The 14,264-nt window shown below is 38.4% G+C and overlaps 1 pseudogene; it reads right to left on the bottom strand.

Moving 5' to 3' along the window:
* Nucleotides 1–11,247: 11,247 nt before the first annotated feature.
* LOC142628457 (putative germin-like protein 9-2) lies at nt 11,248–13,412 on the bottom strand (annotated as a pseudogene).
* Nucleotides 13,413–14,264: the final 852 nt, after the last annotated feature.

The raw sequence follows: 14,264 nt of genomic DNA, 5'->3' as shown, positions 1-14,264 counted from the left end.
AGCTCCTCTTATAAAGGGTTCCATTGTCTTGACCCCACTACCTCTAAGCTATATATCACCCGACACGTTCAATTTGATGAAAATTATTTTCCCTCCCTAGATACCTCCCAGGCTCAACCCATATCCTCCCTCCAATTTTCAAATTTTCTAAAACCAAGTCTTCCCCATATAGACATGCCCCCATCCTCCCCTACACCCCATTCCCCACACATTGCTCAATCCGGATCTAGCCCATGTGTTCTTTGTACTAATCCCGTGAATGAGTCTTTACAGGTCGGTGATTCTCTTGCAAGTCCCTCTTTGCTGCACTCGGATCCTAGTCCAGCTTCTCTTGCACCTACTGAGTTGTCCTCTGCTGCTCCTGTTGTCATTCCGATGGGTTCTCATCCTATGCTCACACGAGCCAAAGCTAGTACTTTCAAAACTTGCCACCCAACGAATCTTGCTTTCTTGGGATCCTCTGGTCTTCTCTTTGCTCTCCCGGCATCCACTAAGCCAAAAGGGTTCAAATCTGCTGCTAAGAATCCTGCTTGGCTCACCACCATGAATGAAGAAGTTCAAGCCTTGCAAAATAATCATACCTAAATTTTGGTCCCTCAACCTGCCAAAACCAACATTATGGGTTCCAAATGGGTGTTTCGGACCAAGTATTTGCCCGATGGATCTATCGAGCGTCTCAAAGCCCGCCTTGTTGCCAAAGGCTATACATAAGTTCTTAGTCTTGACTACATTGACACTTTTAGCCCTGTCATCAAGGCTACCACTGTCCGTGTTGTCCTTTCTCTTGCTGTGACCAACCACTAGCCTCTCCGCCAACTTGATGTCAAAAATGCATTCCTCAATGGTCATCTTACTGAATAAGTCTATATGGATAGCCTCCTAGGTACATTGATCCTCGCTTCCCTAATCATGTTTGTCTGTTGAAGAAAGCTCTTTATGGCCTCAAACAAGCACCTCGTGCCTGGTTTCAGTGATTCAGCTCTTTCCTCATTCACCTTGGTTTTTATTGTAGTCGTGCAGACACATCACTTTTTGTCTATCATAGGCAGTCTGACATTATTTATTTGCTTCTTTATGTTGATGACATCATTATTACAGGTTCCTCTCTTCTTGACAGCTTTACTTGTAAGCTTCATTCTGAGTTCGCTACTAAGGATTTGGGTTCTCTCAGTTACTTCCTTGGTCTTGAAGCTACACCAACCACCGGTCTTTTTATCAGTCAGTTGAAATATGCGCGTGACATTCTCACTCGCGCTCAGTTACTTGATAGCAAGCCTATTCACACCCCTATGGTTGTTTCTTAGCACCTGTCTTCTGATGGTCCTCTATTTTCAGACCCACTCTTTACCGATCTCTTGTAGGTGCTCTTCAGTATTTGACCATCACGCGTCCCGATATTGCTCATGCTGTCAACTCTGTTAGTCAATTTCTACACTCTCTGACTGAAGACCACTTTCTTGCTGTAAAGCGCATTCTTCGCTATGTCAAGGGTACATTGCATTTTGGCCTCACTTTTCGTCCATCTACTACTCCTGGTACTTTAGTTGCTTACTCTGATGCTGACTAGGTAGGATGTCCAGACACTCGTCGCTCTACCTGTGGTTATTCCATTTACCTTGGCGACAATTTGGTTTCCTAGAGTGCCAAGAAGCAACCTACTGTTTCTTGTTCAAGCTGTGAGTCTAAGTATCGTGCCCTTGCTCTCACTGTCGCTGAACTTCTTTGGCTCATGCATCTCTTTTGTGACCTCAAAGTTTCTCTTCCACAGCGGTCTCTTCTATTATGCGACAACAAAAGTGCCATTTTTTTGAGCTCCAACTCTGTTTCTCACAAGCGGGCCAAGCATGTTGAGTTAGACTACCACTTTCTTTGCAAACTTGTTGTCGCTGGCAAACTTCTCACACAGTTTGTGCCCTCTCGCTTACAAGTTGCCAATATCTTCACCAAAAGTGTGCCTAGGCCTCTCTTTCAATTTTCTCGATCCAAGCTCCACGTCTGTCCCAGTCCGACGCTTAGCTTGAGGGGGGTTGTTAAGGATCCTCTACCTTAATCTAAGGCTTTCCATATGTGCAACCTTTGACCCTCAATTATAGGAGCATGTTTAGCTAATTCTTTCCATTTATTTTGCAATCAACATTTTTTTTTTTTGAAGTGGACATCATTCTTAGCTTTCATTAAACAGAAATGGAATTAGAGTATAATGCTTCAACCGCTGGAGGGGGGGACTCCTTCATCTAGATAAGTTCATGAGTTACATTTTTTGGAAACCTGGCTAAGGCATGGGCTGCTGAATTTGCACTCCTCCTTATATAGTGCACTTGCGACCACTGAAAACTACTGAGTAGACATAACACATCCTATATAATATGGCCAATCCCAGACGAAAGCCTTTTCCTCAGCTGAATGGACGACATGATCATCTGATTATCTCCCTCAACTACCACCTCCGAGAAGCCACACTCCATAGCAAATTCGATGGCTCGATGGCAAGCTAGAACTTCGGCTTCCTCACTGCATGTCACTGATGGTCCTTTAGCTGATAAGGCTGCCATCACTTCTCCCTTTTCATTACGAATAATAGCTCCCATTCCAGATGCATCATCCTCCTTAAATATTGCGGCGTCGAAATTCAATTTAAATTGGGACAAGGGTGGAGGTCTCCATCTACATAGGCTTGGTATGGGTGAGTTAAAGGACAACTGGGATTTTGCTTGCCTAAATTCTTCCATAAAATCTGTAGCTCTCTTGTTTAAAATGCCAGGTGCCTGAACATGCTTCCCATGGATCATCGCAATTCGTTGATGCCATATAAACCAAGCTTGGACCAGAAATAGTTCAAGCTCATCAGTGGGCAGTCTAGCAATTAAGTCCTCCATTAACTGAAGGAAGTCCTCATATCCCCCTTACACTTCTGAATACGTGCAGAACAACCTAACCAAATTTCTTTTGCCAGTCCACAATTCCATAAAGTATGAACTTCCGTTTTAGGTTCAGTCTTGCAGACTACACATCTATTATTTGCTTCTTTGTCAAATTTGCTCGTGTTGGCAAGATTTTGTAGCAAGCCTGCCACCCAAAAATCTTGATTTTATTTGGCACCCGAAGTTTCCAAAGAGTTCTCCACACACCTCCTTCCACAACACCAATTAAGCATTCAGCCCAATCTTGCTCTTTCGCCAACCTATAGGCCATATGGTAACCCGTCCTCACAGAATACTCCCTAGATTTTTCGGCTAGCCAAAATAGAGTATCTGGGGTGACTATATAGCTAAGAGGTATATGTAAAATTGCTTCAGCCTCTTCTTGGTTAAAACTCCGCAAAATGAGCTCTCTATCCACCCCCTAGAAAAAAGGTCCATCAGTTCAGCTACCTTCATCCCTTCCTCAACATTCTGAACCAGGTATAAAACTGCTTTAATGGGTGAGTTTAGAATCCAAGCATCCTTCAGAATCCTTATATTCTCTCTGTTGTCGACTCTCCAACATGACCCCCTTTTAAGAATTGGTTTGGTTGCCATGATGTTCTTCCAAGTATAAGAGCTAGTGGGTGAATCACAAGCCTCCAAAAAATGGCATCTTGGGAAATATCTAGCTTTTAGACATTGAAAAAGCAGCGTCCCTTCATCTTGCATTAATCTCCGGCCTTGTTTTGCAAGCATTGCTAGATTAAATTGCTTAAGATCCTTGAATCCCATTCCACCTTCAGATTTTGGCCTTGATTATTTTTCCCAACTTAGCCAATGAACTTTCCTTTCATGTCCCATTTGTCCCCACCAATACCGAGCACACATTGCTTGGAGTTCTTCACATAGCTTAATAGGTAATTGAAATACCCTTATAGTATATGTTGGGATCGATTGGGCCACAACTTTAATTAGAATTTCCTTACCTGCTCTTGATAAAGTTTTCCCTTTCCACCCTTGAAGCTTTTTCCACACCCTATCTTTAAGAAAAGAAAAAGTATGATATTTCCTTCTTCCAACCAATGTTGGCAAACCCAGATAGGATTCAAACCTTTCCACCTCCTTCACTCTTAACATTGCCTTGATCGCCTCCCTTTTCTGTGATGATGTATTAGAACTAAAATAAACAGAAGATTTCTCCATATTTAGACACTGACCCGATGCTTCTGGATATAAGTTCAATACCTCCAAAGTTTCCTGTGTTTCTCTTTCTGATGCTTGGCAAAATAAGAGTGAATCATCGGCGAACAAAAGGTGGGAGATTTTTGGTGCCCTTCTACAAATGGAGACTCCATGGATGTTGCCCTCCAATTCTACTTTCTGCAAAAGAGATGTAAAACCCTCTGCACATAAAAGAAATAGATAAGGTGATAGAGGGTCTCCTTGCCGGAGTCCTCTAGTGGGATTAATCATTCCAAAGGGTTTGCCATTAATTAAAATGGAGAATGAGGTAGAGGAAACACAACTCATCACCCTTTCCACCCAACCACTAGGGAAGCCCAGTTTAAGCATAATCTGCCTTAAAAAGTTCCATTCCACCCTATCATAGGCCTTACTCACATCCAGCTTCAAAGCCAAAGTTCCCGTTTTTCCTTTTTTTTGGCCATGCATCGTGTGTAAAGCTTCATAGGCCACGAGAACATTATCTGTAATCAATTGTCCTGGAACAAAAGCACTCTATGTAGGAGCTATTATTTGGGGCAGAACATGTTTTAATCTGTTAGCCAGCACTTTTGCAATATCTTATAGATAACATTACACAGGCTAATAGGTCTAAAATCAGTCATCTTAACTGGATTTTTGACTTTTGGAATAAGAGCAATATGAGTATGGTTAAGAGCAGGTAACATATGACCAGAATTAAGAAAATCAAGAGCTGCAGTCACAACAATATCACCAACAATATGCCAAAATTTTTGGAATAAAATGGCATTCATACCATCAGGACTAGGCGCCTTTGTAGGCTCCATTTGAAATAGTGCAGCTTTTATTTCATCTGTATTAAATTCACTGGATAGGAAAAGTTGCATGTCTGGTGTCACCTTTTGAGATACTGCTTCCAAGCATTCGTCAACTCGGTTACAAAGGCCTAAAGAGAATATATCATTAAAATATTGCACTGCTACTTCAGCCACTTCTTCACTGTCCTCAATCCATCTGCCTTGTGAATCCATTATTCCTTGGATGAAATTTTTTTTTCTTCTTTGGGATGCCTTCATGTGAAAAAATTTAGTGTTTCTGTCTCCATGTTTTATCCAGTTGACACGTGATCTTTGTGCCCAGTATATTTCTTGTCTTCTAAGCCAATCATCCAGCTCCTTACTATCCTTAATGAACTCCTCTCTATTCTGTAGTGACGGTGGGGCACAGTTTAATTCTTGAACTCTTTTCTGCAAAGCTTTAATCTCATTTGTACCAGGTTGTGTTTTTGTAGTACCCCATGCCTTCAAGTCCAAGGCGCACACACTAATTTTCTCCCTGACATTTTCCAAGGCCGAATCACCCACTCGGCTAGTCTCCCAAGCCTTTTTGATTACCGCCTCACACTCATCCCATAATAACCATGCTTCTTCGAACTTAAAACCACGTTTCCCCTTCCAAGTCCGTTTTGGTGATTCATGGTTTTGAAGAATTATGGGAAGATGATCTGATGAATATGAAATTATATGCGTGACAGTAGTTTTAGGAAATTTCATCCTCCAAGCCTCATTTGCTACTGCTCTGTCCAGCCTTTCCTTAGTATTAGCATCCCCTGGTCGTCGATTGTTCCAAGTATACGGATAGCCGGTGAATCCGAGATCAGTCAGCCTGCAAGTTTCTAAAGCTTCACGAAAAGCATCCATTTGCCTCTGAGGGATTGGTCTCCTACTTAATTTTTCCGACGAACTTAACATTTTGTTAAATTCGCCGATACACATCCAAGCTCCATCCACAAGGGAAGAGATATGAGAAAGAAGAGCCCATGATTTATACCGTTCATATGTCTCCGGCCACCCGTAAAATCCTGTTAACACCCATTGAAAGCCGTCACTCTTGGTCACCACCGCTGAAACTTGATTCTTAGAAAACTTGAAAATATCCAAGTTAACGTCTTCCTTCCACATCAATTCAAGTCCGCCCCCCATGCCCGATTTTTTAACAATAAATTTATTTTTATATGGCAATTCCTTACACCACTGGTTTATACCTTTTCTGTCCAATCTAGTTTCCATGAGAAAACAAATTGAGGGAGCTTGTTCCTTCACTATCTTGCGAAGGTTCCAAACTGTCCAAGGGTTCCCAAGCCCTTGGCAGTTCCAACTTAGTATTTTCATGGCTTCCGGCAAGGGTGAACCTCCACCCTTGCCGATATAGACTCAGAAAAATCATCTTCACCACTTACTCAGGTACGCTTCTAGTGCAACAACGGAGACTCTGTTTCGCCATTGATTTCCAAAGTATCATCTAACTGCCTTTTACCCAGCGTAGAAGGCTGAGTGACCAAGCTACTCTCAAGAGGCCCAACTTCCATTCTATTCAACCTTGTCCAAGTCCTTTTTATGCTATTGGGCTGTGGTTCGGCCTAGCCCAAGTCCTGTTCATTTACTTTCAGCCTGTTACTAGAAACATTGTTTGAATTTGAAACTGACGCTCTAGCCGGTGCTAATAATTGCTCATGATTTTTCATTAAACACCCTGATGCCATATCCGCCTGAATATGTGGGATTTTGCCGTCAACATCGTCCTTACCATAATGGGAAATGTGGCTATCTCTAGGAGATGGAACCCTCGCCACCACCGTCTCCACAGCTTGCACCCCTTCTCTCGTTGCCGCTGTGTTACCCTCCCTGCCTAGTGATGACTCCCTCGACCAACTAGGATTACGCCGGTGTGGTGGAGATTTATTTCTGCTACTTGCTGCTTTCATCCAGTCACCATACTGGCATTCCACAGTAGAATTCTTTTTGGACGCTTCAAAGTACTTAGGGCAGTGCCGGAGATCATGCCCAAGGATGCCACAATAATGACAAAAAATTGGTAGTCTTTCATACTTGTAATCCACCCAATGCCGTTTCCCATCTGAATCTATCAAAAATCCCCCTCTACGAAGGGGCTTGGAGATCAGTAGGGTGACTCTAACTCTCAGGAAAAAATTTTGTGCATCTGTCCGTTGTCGTCGCTCCACGTCCTCCACCTCCCCCATCTTTTTACCTATCTCTTCTGCCACCTTCGGAGACATCATATCAAATGGCATACCCCAAATCTGCACCCACAAAGAAGCATGCTGTAGAACAACATTATTTGCACTCATCCCCTTCTTCCACCTCGTAAGCATCAGGAGTTGATTATCAAATGTCCACGGCCCACCCCTCAGAATCCAGTCAAGCTCGTATTCAGATGGAAACTTAAATTGAAAAAGGTTCAACCCCACTTCAGAAATTTGCAGTTCTTTATCTAGCCCCCATGGTTTATGAAGGGTAATACTTGCAGCCTTTCAATTAAAGGGTTTACACGTTAAAAACTTCCCTATCAAACTCAACCCACAACTGTCGATCTCATCCTTTCGACCCTCTTCTGATACCTATATGTCTTCTTCCTCGTCAGACGTCAACTTCATTTTCACAATACCATTAATTATGTCATCGGTCATACTCGATACTGTAAAAATTATGGAGTGGATGGAGTTGTGAAGGATAATAAAAAGAAAAGAATCAAGAAGGAAACAAAATTTGAAGCCCTAGGGCAACCCCAAGGAGGAAATGCTCGTTTACCCGAGAGGGAGAGCTCTAAACGAGGAGAAAAAAACCCTAATGTAATCAACATTTATGTGTAATTATGTTATACAATCTGTAAATGACTATATATATGCAAAACTCTCACCACTCAAAGGTGTGGTGGTTTTTCTTAACATTATTAAACGACACCAGCTATCACATTTTCAATAGCCGATGGAGAACAGAACAAGAACAAAACAAGCTGTATTTATTAATTGAATCTTCAGAGAGAGCCATGCAACCAATCCATGTATTTAATGTTACAAGAAATGTCCCATAATCATAAAAAATCTTGTCTTCTACTTGTAGTCTCATCTATTTGTCTTTGCTTAATTTGCTGAAAAAAATGTTCTATTTTTTTCTTCTAGCCCTCTTTGCCAATTTTTGGATTGCTCAAGCACGTGAGATCCAAATCTCATTTGAGACCTTAGACCCAGTAAACTCTACAAAAAATGATGGATAAATTTTCATTTTCAGTGAAATTAGAGTATATATTTAATGAAAAATGCTAAAGTTATTATAACTTTATTGTATAACCTTTACAAATTAATATAGTAATATATATGATTGTTGAATTTCAAAAATATAATAAATAAATGTGTGGATTACCTTTTGATAAATGATAAAATATCACTTTGAAGGTGACAAAAGCTAGCAAGATGGCTCTAAATAAATTAAAGTAAGCTAAAGTATCTCCTTTGCCATTGGGTCTTATAACAGGGTCTTGTTAAAAGATGTTCTTAAAGCATTTGTTAATGGGCTATTATAAAAAACTTTTAATACCACTTTTATAAAAATTTAAAAAGTTGTTAAAATATCTTTTTTTTTTTTGTTCCATAAAAAGCTTCTAAAAATATTTCTTAAATATATCCTTAGGACATTCGTTAACTTTCTCATTAACATAATATATGACATTTGTTAACTTTCTCATTAACATAATATATTGAGCCAACATTTAACTTAAAAGTTTAGTCTATGACTTTAGGTCCAAACATGAAGATTGGTGTTAATCGTATCCACCCTTGCTTTATAGAGCTTCTATTTATCATGAGAGGTCAGTCTTAAGATTGGCTTCTGATGATGCAATTTGATCAACAATTTGGAACCTTGCTAAGAGGTGCTAATGGGGAATTCTTCTATGCTTTAAGTCATAAAAAATAAAAAATAAATAAAGAACTAAGAGATTTAGGAGCTAGGGCTGTGTTTGCATACCTTTCCAGGTTCATGGTGCTCTGTATTTGTACTCCCACTTGAGTTTGCATTATCCTGAGAATTTTAGAATTCTATCCCATGACATTTGTTCCCTTTAGTTTGGAAGTTATCTCCAAGATTGTAGGTAGACATGAACATCATTTTAAATAACTAGAGAGTTGACTGGGAAAAACTTAATTGCTTCGGGAGCATGTAAGAATTGCCCAAGTGACGAAAATTTTCATTACTAAAAATACATTTTGTTGTAGTGAAAGGGGATGAAAGGGAGGGACGGATGTTGAAAACGTGGATGACAGTGTTTCCAATGATGCCGAATTTTTGAGTGATTTCTATTTGATTCATTTGATTTGTTAATTAGTCAAATTTCTAAGTGAATTAGGCTATGAATTAAGAATGTTTTATGATTTGTACTTTTTTTTTATTTCACCTAAAAGGAAGATTTTAAGGATTGTTGTCATACTTATTATTATTCTTCTTCAGGAATTGAGATGATGATTCTTTTATTTTATGATTATTCTCCTTCTTCAAATTAAGAAATTGGGCTTCATGTTGTATCTGTATTTTTGAAAAATAATTTGGGTATTTGATCATGATAATTCTTAACATATATAAATCCTAATTTGATCTATATAGGAAATTGGTATTTTTACGTTTATGAAGGGTTTAATAGGCGTTTTAATGTGAACATTGCATATATATATATATATATAATTTAATGTTAATTAGCTATGGGGTACACTTCAATCTCTCCTATAAAAATTAAAATTGAGTACTATTTCCCATTAAGTATTGAAAATTAGCAAATTACCATTCGTTTTTTTGTTTTTTAAATTGAATTTAACGGAAATTATACATATATATTTTTAATTTAATGTTAATTAGCTATGGGGTACACTTCAATCTCTTCTGTAAAAATTAAAATTGAGTACTATTTCCCATTAAGTATTGAAAATTAGCAAATTACCACTTGCTTTTTAAAAAAAAAAAAAATTTGAATTTAACGGAAATTAGTATCGCTAGGGGGTAACTTTCTAATTTTCGATACTTCAAAGTGGATATTTAAAGGAAATTAGTAATGCTAGGGTGTAACTTGCTAATTTTCAATACTTCAAAGTGGATATTGGTCAATTTTAAAGTTTAGGATGGGGGTCTAGGAGGAGGACATTGAAGTGTACTATTAGTTAGGGTTTTTTTTTTTTGGGGGGGGGGGGGGGGAGTGCAATTAACCCTAAAAATTAATCACAATTTTTTAATAATTTAAGTTTTTAAGAGAATCAGACTTGCTCATGCCCAACCCAACCTAATTTGGGACAAATATGCATGGACCGAAGCTTGTTTCCATGGAAGGTGTATATAACCTCACTATTGGTCAATGTTCAAGTCGACATTTTTTAAGTCAGTTTCTTATCCTTCCTTATCAATTTTTAGCAAAACCATCATTATAGGATCCTATTCTACTCATGTAGGTGAAGATAACCCAATGTGGACCCACCTCAAAAGATGTGTAAATCCCAAATCTATTTTGCCTCAAACTACGCTAAAAACCCTTTTGCTAAAACCGTTATTTTCTACCAAAAAAACGTCAAATTGGAACTTCCAAAAAAACAAGCAATAGGGCTACCCGCCACAGAACAAGATGTTTTATGCCTTTTAAAAAACAAAGTCTAAGTTGTAGATGAATATGAATATCATGGTAGAACATAAATTTGCATTGAATTTGCTCGTACACGCTAACGAATCACCGATCAGTCATGAGTACACTTTGTTTGAGGTAAAGTATGCATTACGGTTTTATTAGTATTCTTTAACATGGGCCAACAATTGCAGCAGTGGAGCTAAATAGCTATATAGCTATTTTAGCTCCACTCAAACACAAAAAATCATCCTGCAGCAATGGAGGTAAAGCAAAAAAAGTTAGCTAAACTACTATAGTGCTCATGTATCAATAATGAGCACTGTAGCTGAGAGCTATAAAAATAAAAAAAATTTATTCACTTTTTCAATTAAATTGTGGTTGAATATTTTTTGGGTAGTGGGGTATATTATTTTATTGTAGTAGATATATTATTTTATTGTGATGTTTATATTATTTTATTGTGTTGAAAGTTAAAATAGATCCACTGCTGCAGCATATTTTGTAAAATGAGTAGGTAAAATAGATAAAGTAACTTTTTATAGAGCTAAATTGCTAAAATTTTAGCTCCACTGCTATAGATGCTCTTAGGCCACTAGTTAACAAGAACAAAAAAACACAAATAAAAAACCAAAGAATAATAAAACAATCACAAAACAATTAAAACTGGTACTGAATGCAATCCTCATTGCTTGGGAGCGAGACCAGCCTTTAGAGCTTGATTGGTGGCAACATATATCTCGAAAGATTTAGCCAAGACAATGTCATCCATGCCGGTGTTGAACACAGCATTGGGAATTGAAACACTTCCTGGATTTGAACTCCCAAAAGCTGCAATCCAAGAGCAGGTGTTTGTGTATCAGGATTGTATTGGTAGTGCACAAGTCCCTTTGGAAACACAAACATGTCACCTGCTTGTATAAAGTTTATTGGTTGTATCAATAAGACCCACTTCAAGGGTACCTTGAAGAAGAAAAAGGAGCCCAGTAGCACGAACACGGGTATGAGGTGGGTTAATGGAGCCAGCCGGGAAGTAAAGGACATCAAGGAAACACTTTATCCATTGAGAGCTGGGAATTCAGTTGTTAGAAATATAAAATAATTGTTGTAATCCCTTTAGTTAGGTAGTTAGATAGTTGTTTGAGATTATGATGAGTTAGGATTTGAGCATATGTAGCTCATTCAACACATGGCTTAATTCACAGAACACATGTTGAATTAATTAGCCAATTATCTTGAGCCACGTGGGCCAATGACATTAGAGCTAGATATCAATTGAAGAATAAACCAATTCATTGCTTAAGTGCATTAGTGTTTCTCTCTCTCTCTTAATTTCTCTCTTTCTCTATGGAAGGTGACTACCTCGAATTAAGTCAATTTTCCTACAATTCTCATCAATCCCCATTAGGAACCTCTAGGTTCCTAACATTTGGTATCGGAGCTGTCGATTTTAAGACGAGCGAATATGACCGAAGAGAACTTTGGAAAAAAATACGACAAATGGTGAACAAAGTTTTAGAAGATGTCAGGGATGTTTCAGAGAAAGTCAAGACCTTGGTTGAATCTAAAAAGGCCATGAAAGAAGAGCTTTCAAGATTGCAAAAGGATCTTGAGACTATGATGGAAGGGGAGTTACAATCTCTTGATTCAATGGAACTCGAAAAACAAATTAAGTTCTAAGAATCTACTACTGTTGTTGCAAGCTGAGACGTTAATTTTTGTGTCAAAGTGGATGATGATATCTATGTACAAGTTGCCTTTGAAGTTCGGTCCAAAGAACCAATGAAGAAGTTGATGATGATTTTTGAAGAATCAATTCTTGATGCACCAATGGAGGCTTTCAGTCAAGAGTCTATGATTCTAGAATTGGCAATCCAAGTGTCGGTGATCCAAGAATCCAAGATGCAAGCGCTAAAAATTTTAATGGTTCTAGAATCAAATGAGGTCTTGAGGATACAAAAACATTCCAAGGTTCAAAGAACCAATGAAATCTTGAAGATTGAAGAACCATTGAAGGCCCAAGAATTCGAGCAAAGTTTGAAGCTTTATGAAGAAGAAACCTTCTTGTGCATGAGACTGCTTGTCAAAGAGAAATGCATGAATATGGTGATCAAAATGTCACTAAGGTATTGGTCCATTGGAAGATCTCATTTAATAAATGTGTCATTTTACAACAACACCTTGTGGGTAAGGTGTTTCAAGGGAAAGGAAATGTTAGGAATATGACATAATTGTTGTAATCCCTTTAGTTAGGCAGTTAGATAGTTGGTTGAGATTAGGATGAGTTAGTTAGGATTTGAGCACATGTAGCTCATTTAACACATGACTTAATTCATAGAGCACATGTTGAATTAACTAGCCAATTATCTTAAGCCATATGGGCTAATGACATGAGAGTTAGTTTCCTATAAATACATGATTGTATAATTCAACATTAGATATCACTTGAAGAATAAACCAATTCATTGCTTAAGTGCATTAATGCATCTCTCTCTCTTAATCTCTCTATTTTTCTATGGAGGGTGACTATCTCGAATTAAGTCAATTTTCTTACAATTTCCATCAATTCCCTTATAATTCATATCCATTCCCATTAGGAACCTCTAGGTTCCTAACATCAGCCTTGCTTGCTTTCCAAGCCATAAAGGGAGTAGTGTTAGTAAGAGGACCTGACCTGACAAGTGTGCGCATGCCAGTAAAAGTGAAGAAACTTCCATCAACAATGGTGACATTTGCAGGAACCATGAAGTCAGAGAGAATATCTGGGTCTCCGGCACTTGCCATTTGGATGATGGAAAATGAAAAAACTAATAGTGAGAAGAATGTCATGGAGAAAGTTTTAGAGGCCATGGAAGTCTACTTAATTTAATGATGGCTAAAGTGGTGGAATGAAGTGTTTGGGCTTATAGGGGCCAATGTTTATAGGGTGTTGTCAGTGTAGAAACTTAAGGAAAGGTGATTGAGTTTTGCACTCTTTCTATAGGCCTTTTGCATGACAACTAAGATGAAAACTACAAAGTCATTCTTCTTCAAGCATAGAGTATTTTAATTTGCTACAATTTGAGTAGACAGACCTGGAGCTAAAGCTATTCCTAGTGACATATATAGGATTCAGCTAGCACTTCACGTATGTTTTTTAATTGTAATGGTGATGGAACTATGGAAGCTACTGTTAAGAATCCAAGAAGAGCATCACAGAGCATTACTCAAAACCCAGTTTCAAACCCCAACGGCTAGTGCTTCAACGGCTAGTTCCAGGACTTGAAGAAGTGTCACGGAACGGTGTCGTTCTATTTAACAGTTATACACGTATTTAAATGAAACGATGCGTTTCATTTGTGAGGAATTGAACTTATGAATACGCTGCATTTCATGTAATGTATCAGCTCCAGGTGGTTAGGTAGTTTTCAGTTAGTTAGTTAGCTCCTCATTTCCCTCCACATTTCACGGATCAATTCCGTGAATTTAGGAGTCGTTGATCAGGTGGTTAAGGGTACTTTGTATTATAAATACTGTACATTGAGTGTAATAGAAAGTCAAGCAATTCATTTTCTTTTCTCTCAAATCAATCTTGTTTTCTCTCTCGCATCTCTCTCTGTTTTCCTTATCTTCTTCACTGTGTGTGTTCATTGCTTCACATTGAATCTTCCATAGTGTGAATGCCATTGTTGCATTCTTGAAAAGCTTACATATAAATTCTTT

This window comes from Castanea sativa, chromosome 3, assembly GCF_040712315.1.
Source record: "Castanea sativa cultivar Marrone di Chiusa Pesio chromosome 3, ASM4071231v1".
In the NCBI taxonomy this organism is placed as follows: domain Eukaryota; kingdom Viridiplantae; phylum Streptophyta; class Magnoliopsida; order Fagales; family Fagaceae; genus Castanea; species Castanea sativa.
This window is presented reverse-complemented; position numbering and strand designations above follow the sequence as displayed.